Below are 12,510 nucleotides of genomic sequence, written 5' to 3'. Positions count from 1 at the left end.
TACCATGTGTGAAAGAGAGGAAACAGTGACTCAAAATGCACACTAAGGTAAGTAAATTTAAATAGCTATTTTTTCTTGAAACAGATTTTTTCTAGAGGAGTGGATTCTTCATCCTTGTTACCATTGATAGAGCCTGAAGAAACTACTTACAGGCTTTCTTGGGACTGCCCCACGTGGTGTGGACAGATAATACAGAACTCCTAGTAAGATCTGAATTTCAGATCAACAACAAATAATTTGTATAGTAAAAACAATGCTAACAATTATTTATTGTTTATCTGAAATTCAAAATTCAGGGTGAGGTGGGGGGTTCCTGTTTTTTCTTTTGCTAAATCCATCACCTGGCCCCAGGAATGGCTTGGAGTGGAAGCTCTGGTGGCCAAGGTTTAAGTCATAAGTGGGAAGGTCCATTTGTCTATGTCATTCTAAGGAAATAATGACCAAACACCTCCTCCTCTAAGAGCCAACCGGATGCATTCACGCCAGATTCCAAACATGATGACCACCGCTGACTTCTCTGCCACCTCTGCTCCAACCTAGCAATGAAGATCATCCAGCCCACTACTGCTGCTCCAGGTCCCATGGATAAAACATGAGTACCCCCTTCACATGGACAGAAGAATTTTATTGCTATACCATCAGAAGGACAATTGTTTGACTTTGTGTTTCTAATAGGAAATATGAATTTGTGCTTCTCTACCAAACTTTCTCACCTGGCTTGCCCATTCTCACGACCTAAAAAGACAGAATGACAGTATCTTCAATTAGGTCGAGAAATTCACTTCTAATAATCAGAATATGGTCTCAGGTAGGTGTAAAGGTATCTGGCAAGCCTTGGACATGACAGTTGCTCAGTGAGCATGGAGTGAGAACAAAGGGGAATGGACCATTGTGACAGCTGCATCTTCTGAGTGTGTGTGTGTGTGAGGGCGGTTCTAATGAGACATCACCCCAACAGCAGAGACCATCTTTTTAGTTATGAGGTGACCTGCTCATGTGCTTTCTGTGAGCCCCCCATCAGGGAAAGGGAGCCAGCTTGTCCTCAGAGATGTCTGTTCTTGATTTGCCATTACTGATTCAAGGTATAGATCATGCTCATGAAACACCCCTCAGGTTTCCTCCTCCTTCACAGAGGACAGTCTCACATATGAAAAGATCTCTTGCAACATATGGCTTTGGGTTACATGTGGTCTACACGAGCAGCCAGCTCTGTGGTTACAACACACACGATGACAATAACATAATGGCAGTGAACATGGTTCCCAGCACCCCACTTCCCAGGGACAGAAGAGATGTATAAATCCCACAAATGATAGGTTCATCTTCTCTGAACATTGGTCCTCCCAAGAAGGGTTTCAGCTTTGTGAGTTCATAGTCTGTCTTCTGAATGGTTTATAGAATTGGAGGCACAGTTATAAATAGTGTTTGGCTTGTTTTGGAAAAGGTGGGCTCATGGAAGAACAATTAAGATGACAGCTATGCTAGATCAGGGCCACAGTAGAGAAACTGGCTCTTTCCTGAAGCTGCAGCTCACCAAACAAAAGCCAAAGTCACTGAGAGCTATGGTTTGAATAGAGAAGAGCAACCACTGGAGTCATGATTCAGAGACACTGAATTCTCTGCACATCGTGAGTGAATAGCTAGCGATGTTACATCACAGAGACTAATTTTAAAGTGCAGTGAACCCCAAGTGAGGTTTGTAGGGCAGACATACAATTGCTTGCAAACAAGTCACAGGCACAATAAACAACGTTTTATGTTTCTTTGCAGGTTTTCTCTTTGGTCTCTCAAGGGAACTGGGAGAAACTCAAGTCTGAAACTCAAACCTACCTCAGCTATTATTTTCCCTTAAACTAGATCTAAACCCCAGGAGATCTGGAGTATTCACTGAATTCTAATGGGAACTGAGCCCTCCAAATATTATTCTTATGTTTTGCTAATGTTTTTCACTGGAAACATATCATACCAAGATGTCTTGGATCCTTTACTTTCCCAGCTTATTTGGGAGCTAAAGTGAGCAGACATCCAGCTTTTGGGCTGATCCAGGTTTTTAATGGTCTCGCCAAAGTAGGCAAAGCTTCCAGGAAGAGTCTCCAGGGAAGGCCAAGAATTTCTGAAAGTATCTGTGGACAACAAATGCATTGTTACTGGGATAATTCCCATAACTAAACTAATGGATGAAAGTGCTTTGTGATTTACTGGCAGGTAGGCTCAGTGGCATGGGTCCTGGCACCTGAGACCTGAGCTGGGGGAACCCTTCAGCCTTGTAGATCCTGCTTGGATGCATCCAATAGGGGCTGGATTTTTGAACCCAGTGTTGCCAATCAGACACTGGGCTGACTGCAGGATGTAGGAGGGAGCCCAGAGTGCTTTCAACCTCACCCAACCCTTCTATTTCTCTCCTCCCCTCCTAGCATAATGGAACAAGATGGAGTTCAGCATTTCTCAGGTGAGATCCACAGACAACCTGCATCAGGATCACTGGAACTATTTGCTTAAAATCCCAGTTCGAGTGCCTGCTCTAGACTTATACCTATTGAGTCTCTGTGGGGTAGGCCTGGGAACCTGCGTTGTTCATCAATACCCTCAGGTGAGTCCCACATGCACTCAAGTTGAGAAGCATAGGTAGAAGTGAAAGAGTCTTTGATTAGCAGGCAAAAAACTGGAGTTCAAATCCATTTACTTCCTGGGTGGTTTGGGCAGGTTATTTATTAACTATCAGACTCATTTTTCTATCTGAAAAAAATGAATATGTTATTTTATAGGGATTATTATTTTTTTCTCTCTGAGAATCAAATGAAATAAGACATATGACAAGGCTGGCAAACACTGAGCTCTTGCTAGATATTAGATCATAGTACTGCAATATAGAAAAGGGATGGTGAGCTAACAGATTCTTTGTTCGCCTTGAAATGTTTATATTTCTGCAGCAATTTTCAAAGACTCATATAACTCCTTTGGGTGGACACAGAGCAAGGAGACTTAGTCACCAGTGGCTTTACTACCCACTAAGGTCTTACTAACATACCCAGGAGTAGAGGATATGGCGCTATAGGGGAGACAAGGTGATGAAAAGAGACACATTCAGTAAAGCACACACAGGCTAATACAAAAGTCGGAGAGCAAGTCCAGCTAAGAGCACATGGTGAAGGTGGTGCCTTCTACAGGCATGTTCCTCAGCAAGGGCCCACATGCTCTAAGTCACTGATTCTCACCCAGGGAAATTATGTCCTCCAGGGACATTGGGCAATGTCTGGAGACACCTCTGATTGTCACAATGAGGGAAGGGGTGCTACTGGCATCTAGTGAGCAGAGGTCAGAGATGCTGCTAAACATCCTACAGTGCAGAAGACAGTTTCCCACAATAGAGAATTATTTGGCTCACAATGCTTACAGTGTGCCAAGGTTAAGAAGCCCCATTGTAAGTTAACACAGAGGACTGAGTTGTGAGTGATGGAAGGAGGCCCGAGTGAGGGCCACATGCTGCTGTGTTGCAGTCTCATAGATGAACAGCGGGACCCAGAGTCCTGCAGGCTGGCAGTTCCCCACTCACCACTTCCCATGCCATGTGTTCAATGCTGTCAGTTTCCCTCTTGTTTGATATGATCAATCATAAAAGCATTTTCTAGACCTTTGGAAAAGCAGAAGTGCTGTTCTCTATAGGAGAGGATGGAGGCTGTTTTACTCTAGCAATGGTCTTGTTTTTTACCGAAAGGGAAGAGCAGTGAGAGGGAACTGAGAGGCCGTGCCGCCCACCAGGGTTTGCCACCCCAGGGAGCCAAGTCCAGGCATGTGAAATGGACTGCGCAGGCTTACAGGGATTCTTTGGAAGACCCTCAGGATTGCAATCAGATCCACGTGTCAATGGTTTATGTTAACCCCTGGTTAGTATCTTGCTTCTCTATGTGATTCTCAGCTTCATTTATTGGTTCTCTTCAGGTGCTTCCAGTTTAGTGTCTTGGTTAGCCAGCCTTTTCTCTATTTGGTCCTCCCTCCACTTGATCCAGTCTCTTTTTGTCTCCTCTTTCCTGGCATGGCATCGGCTCTGGGGCTATGCCTTTGCTTGCCCTGGACTCTTCCTGTCCAGACTCCTGTGTGAGCAGACCCAGCCTCCTAGGGTTCTTTATCATGCCCCACCCAGATCTCCTGGGATCTCTTCACCATTTTCACACGTGCTGCCTTCTTGTGTGCAGGGCCAGCATCGTGGCGTGGAACCTGTGTGATTACATAGGACTCCATGCTCAGAAAAACTTCATGCTGGGTTTAATACTTTGCTGTCACCATAGTAAACTTCTTAATAGAACTTCGAACTTGTATTTTATAGGTGAATTCTGATGGGACAACAGAGCACGTGCAAGAACAGAACAGACATATATAATACGATTGTCTGCTCTTCCTTCTGTTGCGTTCTTGTGGAGTGTTCACAGAATTCTAGTGGACCCACAACGTGTGGGAGTTCATGGAGATTCAAGGTGAATACAAGCTGAAGTCTGTTTTGTCTAGAATGAAGGAAGTGGATGTGGGGGAGGGATGCCAACAGCCCCAAGAGGCCACACTTGGCCATTTGAAACAAAACTTGCTTCAAACACAGAAGGCAGTGGCATTCTAAGAAACACGAATGACCAAGGAACGCTATCATGCCCTCTCTTTCTCATGTTACTTCACTGTACTAACTCACTGCTTATGCTAAAAAATGATAACAGAGAAGGAAAGAGATAAGGCAACTCATAAGTTCCTTTGCTTTCAATCCTTCCTTATTCATCAATGAGCTAAAAGTAGAGACTGTGGGTAAAATATTTTTATCAAGAAATTAAGTAAAAGCAGTTGATTTAGTTTTGTGCAGCTTTCTCACTGTTATGGTAAGAACAAAATATGCAAATTGTGTAATTTGGTGATTAGCATATGAGTTAAATTGCTTTTATATTTGCATTTAAAACTGGTATCACACAATAGAGATGAAAGGCAAAATTCATGCTTATATAACATTCAAAATTTAAATTTTTCTAACAGTGGCATTAAATTAAAAATTTTAAAAAGAAAACTATGACAAGTAAAGAGAGAGACTGTAGAAGAAAGGAAAAAGCTTTTATTTTAGTATCGTTGATGGCACCTTTTTCCTGCTTTTAGAAAAGGAAGCTCACAATTTTATTTTATGCTGGGCCTTGTTTGTATACTTTCACTTCATAACACCAGAACTGGTGTCTTTTTGTCATTGGACTGTCGTCTGGCTGTGGGAATCAATTAGCCTGCCTACACAGAGAGCAGGCAGTTCCTGGGAACAGATGTTCCCGAGGACTGATGCCAACCCGGTTAAGACTGGTTAGCCCTTCAGCACAGCCTTGGAATGTGCCCTGAACCAACTCCAAGTTCCCCTGTGGGGTTGACCCAAGTTACTCTATACAACTTCCCTTTGCTTGCTCCTTTACCTTTGTGGTTCCACTTCCTCATTCCTTACAGTTTCTCTTGGGGAAATTTCAAAAGAGTCACTTTCATTAAACTTAAAACAAACTCACCCCTCCTTCCCAGTTCTGTGGTCTGTGCCAAGGTCATTGGTTTGTGAGGCGTCAATAGTAGATGGTGATCAGGTTGTGGGGTAGGAAATCCAACGCTATGGACATTCCTAAGGGAGTCTTCTAGAAATGTTGGGTTTTGAGGTTTATAATGAAACCTCTGATAAGAAGTCTTTCCATGCAGGTCAAAGGGAATGAGGAGAGCACTTTGGAGATACAGTTCATCATGGGCCACTCTGCCACCAAGCAATGTTCTGGGAATCTCTAGGCCAAGCCCTCAATGAGAGAAGACTAGGTGGCTGGGACCTTAGGAAAACGTGCTCTAGTTATCTAACAAGCCTCCTGAAGCCACAACATCCCTGGCTCTGCTTCCTTTGGTAGGAGAAAGAAAAAGAAAAATTACAAACACCAGGGTTTGTTTTACCTTATTAAATTAGTCATAATCTGTTCTGTAAGAACTGGACTAGAACCAAAATGAAACTCATATCATCTTTTTCCACTCATCTAGGTACATGGTTACTTAACCTAAACAGTCTTAGAGTGTCTTTCATCTTCCCTGACTGGAGAATTTTTATTCATGCTTCAGAATACAATGTAAATGCCAATAGTCTGTCTTTCCTCTGCCACATAATATTCTCCCGTAAGTGTTTACATGTATATTTGCCATCCCCCTTAGATTATAAGGACTTTGAATCAGGATATTTATCTTATTCATTTTTGAAGCCCCATAGCCTTGTACAACACTCAGCACATGACTGATGTCAAGCATTTGATTAAAAAACAGTAATGGCAACTAGTACGAGCCAGACACTATGCTAAGCACTTTACATGCATTATTGTCTTCACTGTTCACAATAGCCCAGTATGGGTGAGTACTGTTATCTTCATTTTTTAATTGGAGAAATGGAGGCCAAGGATGGTCAAATAACTTGCCTGCGACCACACAGCTTCCAAACAGTAGAAAAGAGTCAAGCCCAGGTTTGCCAGCACCACAGCCTGTGTTGTTGACCATGGATTAAGAGAAGTCAGTGAATAGGTATTTCCAAGGCTGCCAGGGAGAGTGCTCATTAGACAGACAGACTTGTCTGTACAATAGCCTCTTAATTAAATAGTTTAGCAAAGTTCTTTATATTAAAGAAAAGCCATTTTTATTTCCCAACTCTATGTGGAATCAATTTCCATTTTAACCAGTTTTGCCCAAGTTCACTGAGCTTTGTTATCAGGAGGTCTTGTTACACAGGTATTTAGTTCTGGTGCAAGTTAAAAGTAATAAACAAACAAACAAACACACAAAAAAGAAAAACACAAAAAAATCCCTGCACAGCTGCAAACCCCAGGTCCTCCCAGATCATGGTTATAGCTTGCTATGGGACTCTACCAAATTGCATTTTATATTTACAGCATATAAGAAATTCTTGAGGGTGATACTGATATACCAATTAAAGACACCAGTATTTTTGCCCCATGGGGCAGATAAGAGAAAGGGATTTTAGTTTGTTATGGGAAACACTTCCTTGCTTATACTTAACTTTTATTGCTCACAAAGGATCTCAAAGTATTACCAAAGAAAATGAACACCATACTTTAGTCATGTGGACCTGATGGACTTTCACAGCCTAATGGTAGTGTTTCACATTGTATATTTTTTCAGTCCAGTGTGGAATCATTAAAAGAAAAACGTCACAAATATAAGCTTCCTGCCCCTGCCCCCCTCCAGCCTTTGTCACTGAGAATGTGGGCACACATGGGTAGTTGTCTAAAGCTTGGTCAAGGTGGTGGGCTTGACTGGGGCCCAGCTGATCCTGCTCCTGGGCTGTCTTGTTTTCTCCTCCACTCAGGAACTAGAAGCCTCGTAGCTCAGCCATGTTGGACTTGGAACTGTCATTTACAGCCACCTAACCTTTGAGGATGACTAAGTTGTGAAAACATGAAAAATGAAATCAGATAAAGAAACATTTTAAGAACTATTTACCATGTCAATGCAGTTTTAGTCAAAAAGGAAAAAAATCCTTTATATTTTAACACACCTGTGAGCCTTACTTAAAGTAAATAAAACATTTCTAATATTATTTTTGAAAATAATAAGAGCTTATGAATCTCCTCCAGTAAATATCTTCACAAGCAACAAACAACTATGTCTGTAGGTTGAAAATTTCTTATTCGATGATCTATAAGCTCATTGTCGAGGTCCTCCTGGGAAAGTATTGAGACTTGGAGCTCCGCACAGGCCAGGTGAAGGAAACAAAGCCTGTAAGACCTGACCAGAAAACTGGGACAGCTGGGTGCATACCTGCCTCAGTGCTATAGCCAGTGGGCCCTGGTGGGAACTGGGCCATGAGAAAATGCTTTATGTCCTTTGAAGCTTGCCCTGTTCTTTTATCTTTCTTGATTGCTTTATTGTACCAGCAGCAGAGGTTTTAACTTTAACTCAGAATGAACTCACCCTCCCTATTTTATGGCCATCTGAAGTCTTTGTGTCCAACACACCCTGACCTCAGGGAGATCTCAACTTTCCTTCAATTGTTATCCCCGAATGATACCTTTTTTCTGTAATAAGCACTGTTTAACATTGGTTGATGAGCTTTATATGCATGCTATATGCCCTTAAGCTGACTGCACTCAGTAAAAGACCTTGGAGGAAGGCAATCGAGGCATTTGCCACTCAGACATTTTCTGGCTTTCTCTTCCCTAGCCCAAGCTGCTTGGGAAGCCCTCATTTCATTGGCAACACCAGGGGATTTCTGCACGTTGGTGGTCCCTAACAGCTCATCTCCAGTTCTAACTTTCTCTGATCACTCGATAACTAGTGCTTCACTCTGTAAGATATAGGCAGAGAGAGAAAATGGAAAATGAAAGATGGCCAGCCAGGAGTCTGCAGCTGCTGGCCATCAGTATGGGTCTAGGGACGGGATCTGTATGAGAATGTTAGATGGGGAGGAAATCACCTAATCTGAAGGCACCTGGGCAAATTTATCACAGAGTGAAAAGGGAGTGCTTTGCCTTGGGGCAAATTTCCTCCCCCTTTAAGACCACTTGCTCCACACCTGGCAGAATTCTTAGAGGGTATTCACAGTATTAGGAAATCAACAGGGCACAGGAATGAAATGGCTGTGCAGCCGGTCATTCTCTTCTCTCATCTTCCACCCATACTATCTCACTCTAGGGGAAGAAAATGGGTCAGTCAAAACCCATCCACAGATCTATAACAGTGGGTCTCAGATCTGAAGCCTGCAGAATCGGCTAGCAAAACAAATGAAGGACTAGTCTGCTGCCTAAATACTCCCATACGTAGTGCTAACATTCTGATTTCTAAAGCAATAAACTTGCAAGGTGCTCAGTGGGGCAATGCTACCTACTAAGTGGTGCTGGGATATGCATGTGTTAGGAGGTTGTTGATTGTGATAGTGACTGAAGGTAGACACCACTAGCATTTTGTACCAAGAAGCTGGGGATGCTGAATACCCTGCTATGAACCAGAGAGACATTCCTATAATGAAGAGTCCTCTCATCCACAGTTAAAGGCATCTCCACCCAGAAATACAGACTAAAACAATGGGCTTTTAATCTTTACATGTAAATAATTATTTAGATCTTATAGGAAGGTTCAAATCACACTGGCTGACTTCCTGTGGTGCCAGACCATTGTGCAGAGCTTCGAGATGGAACATGTTAATTCTGATAGCTCCTGGATAAAAGAAAAGAGATGAGGTCTCCCCAGAAGACACTGTGCAATTTGTCCCCACTGCAAACTAAAGTATATGAAGTATTTTGTGAGGTGGTTTATCTTTTCTCTTAATGTTGGCAGAACCATTGAATCGTCTCTATTTACGTATGAGATGATTGACATTGTCCCTCAAAAACAGAAAAATAACTTGAGCTAAATCTAAAATGCAAGCATGCAGCCAATGAGCAGTCCTTTGTCTCTGTTTTGCCTTCTATGGTAAATTTGAACTTCTCCTGAATTTGGTTTCATTCACTTCAGCTAGAAGTTTGTGGTGAATAAACTGTTTACCAGTCTTCCCATGCGAGAGTTGACTCAGCTTTGCTGTGAGCTAGTGGCCCAGAGGAGCAGGCTCAGAGTTCCCTCTCCATAAGATGTCTCTTAAAAGGAAAGAGATCACTGACAGCTCACAAAGGAGGCTGTGGTCATATAAATTTCAGCATTCGATTTCCTTAAAATCTTAAATAATGAAAAACACCTGCTTGTTTAAGACTTTTAAGTCCTCCAATCTTTGGATTCATGTTCCAGTGTCTTGCTTCAGAATTGCATGGCGCAGTACAAGCATGGTGTTAGTCAGGAGGACTGCATATCACATAGAGCCTTGCCTAGGTCAGAGAGAAGGGCTAAGCTCTCAAGAGGATCCTAAGACAAATACACAAATTCAGCTTTGTACATGTCAAAGATCTGTGCAAGGGCAAACATCTTTATGACTTTGGGCCTGGGAAGAGAGACCCAGCCTGGGTTAGAATTTATAGCTGACAGGCGATGAAGCAGCAATGGCCATTTAGTGCATGAATGGCCACTTTGGGAAGAGGCAGCTTAGCACACCAGGCCGGAAATTTCAGAGTGAAGCCCAGGGCAACCCCGTTCACCTTTGTTGAAATAAGTTAATTCACCCCATAATCTGTTCCTTGGGCCTTTTATCTGCCTTCCTGTGGATTTACAGCCCTGCCCTGCAGTTCTTTAGGGCTTCCACACACGTGACAATTTAGCATCAAGGGAATTCCCAAGACAGGCAAAGAATATCTTTCTTGGCTATAAATGTCATTCAAAAATTCTTCTTATCTGTAATGCTTCAAGAACCCTTGAAATGTGCATAGCCTGTCCCCTGCAGCATCTCTACCCTCTAAGAGCCCACAACTCCCTGGACCTGTCTTGCTCACTAACATGCTTACACATGTTTTCTCTGACCCCAAAGCATCAGCCAGCTTTAATCCAGTGATTCTCAACTGGGAGCAGCTTTGTTCCCTAGGAACAAAAACTCTAGAGACATTTTTGATGGTCACAGCTGGGCGGGCGGGTGGGTGGGTGGGTGAGGGTGCACTAGCATGAAAGGAATACAGGCCAGAGATGCTTATAGATGTCCTACAGTGCATAGAACAGCCCCTGCAACAAAAGAGGGTTCAGTCCAAAATGTCAGTAGTGCCAAGGCTGAGAAAGCCAATGTCAGGGCAAGAAGTAGACTGCTTCTGCGTAGGTCAAAAGCGATCACCTGAACTTGCACTGTCCAGCAAAACTTTGTGATAATGAAAGTGTTCAAGTCCGTGCTGTCCAATACGGCAACCAGAAGAGACGTGTTATTTCGCACTTGAAATGTGGCTCTTGTGACTGACAAAGTACATTTTAATTTTATTTCATTTTAATTAATTAAAATTTAGTTATCCTATGTAGCTAGTGACTACTATAGTGCAGATCTGTATAATGAGAGCATGGAAGCATTGAGATAGCCTACCCTAGCTTGTTATCTCTTCCACTGGTTTAAAATAAGAACTCCACAGTTAGACAATCCTTCCTTATCTAAGACTGACTCATTGATATGCATTACCCTGAGAGTGAGATGATTCTTAATTTATAAAGAACCGATGCTAATTCAATATGACTACTGGATCTGCAAGATGTTTTCACAAGAGCAGAGAGCATTGGGGGTGCTGAAGTGAAGGAGGGGACAACATGAGATTGAACAGGGAACTTGGGGTAGGCATCTGGAGTAACTAGGAGCAGTGGAAACATGAGCTGGAGGTAACAAAGGCAACCTGTGCTTACTTTAATCATATAAGCCCTGCTGATAATGGAAGGCAAATAATCACAATTCTCATTCAGATACATGTTCTATGAAAACTAGAGCCAATGGGAGGCAGAGAAGACAAAGTATAGAACAAAGGCGAGCCTGTTTCCTATCCCTTCTCTACCTGCCTTTAGCTCTTAGGCCAAATCTCCAAGCAGTGAAATATTATGGTGCTCCCTGCCATGAGTAAGTCAAATAAAAGGAATACTAAACTATGAGACACAAAATGGTTTTTCCCTTTAATCTGATTATAAAATCTGGATAAGTCTGTCAAAGCCATATTGTTCTGATTTCTGCTGGTGCTCTAAGAAAATAAGAGCCTCCTTGTTAATCTAGCACTGTCTCAGGACCTATTTTCTACATAACCCATTGAATAACTAGTTTACTGTACAAATTTGTACATATGGAATATTGTATACTTTAGTGTAAAGATTCCTAGAGAAGGAAATCACCACCTTCACTTGATTTCCCCATATTTCTACAGATGGGGAAAGAATAATAACTAAACTCAAACCCTTTCTTCCTAAACGTTCTGTAGGGATAAAACTGGAGCCCCTGGTGGCATCAGTTTTAGTGATTCTCAGGATAACAATGGAAATCAAACTGAAAGAGTAAGTCTGCCAAAATTATGCCAGAGGTATGGTGACTGTGGTATAAGAAGAGCTAAAGAGATGATAATTCTACCCAGAAAAACACAATTTGAAAGACACACATGGCTGAGAAAATGGATAGCTGTAAGCACTGACTTGTGCACAAATTGCTAGTTTGTCTAAATGAACTTGGTAGGAGTGAGAGGGGTGTGGAGGGAAACATAGGTAAATTGAGAAGCTTGGAAAAAACTGTTTTTGTCTTAGTCTATTTTGTAAGGGTATAATCCTAATCCTAATCCCATTCATGAGGGACACAGACATTCAGTCTATAGAAGTCTGTCTCTATTTTCATGAAATTCATATCCTTTTTGCATAGAAAATACCTTCATTTCATCTGAATAGCCTCCAAAATCTTTAACTTATTCCAGCAGCAATTCAAAAGTTTTAAACTCAAAAGTCTCATCTAAATATTATCTATATCAAATATGGGTAACACTCATGGGATGATTATCCTGAGGCAAATTCCTTTCCAGTTGTGAATCTAAGAAGTTCTGCTTCTTTTTTTGTTAACAATTTTATCTTTAAGTTTTTCTTTCTTCTTGAATTTTACTAGAAGCAGTCATG

General features: G+C 42.0%; 1 protein-coding gene across 4 annotated transcripts in view; it reads right to left on the bottom strand.

Moving 5' to 3' along the window:
• NEDD9 (neural precursor cell expressed, developmentally down-regulated 9) overlaps positions 1 to 12,510 on the bottom strand; it is a 188,980-nt gene that overhangs the window by 131,382 nt on the left and 45,088 nt on the right. For 2 of the 4 annotated variants that reach the window (XM_090269817.1, XM_090269821.1), the window contains exon 1: positions 1,967 to 2,117. The exons of the other annotated variants lie outside the window; for them this stretch is intronic. The gene's annotated coding sequence lies outside the window, so the exon portion shown is untranslated. Of the gene's footprint in view, positions 1 to 1,966; positions 2,118 to 12,510 lie in introns of those variants that run through there. 4 annotated transcript variants of the gene reach the window in all.

Source organism: Furipterus horrens, unplaced genomic scaffold (genome assembly GCF_987537825.1).
Source record: "Furipterus horrens unplaced genomic scaffold, mFurHor1.1.pri manual_scaffold_3, whole genome shotgun sequence".
NCBI lineage: Eukaryota > Metazoa > Chordata > Mammalia > Chiroptera > Furipteridae > Furipterus > Furipterus horrens.
This window is presented reverse-complemented; position numbering and strand designations above follow the sequence as displayed.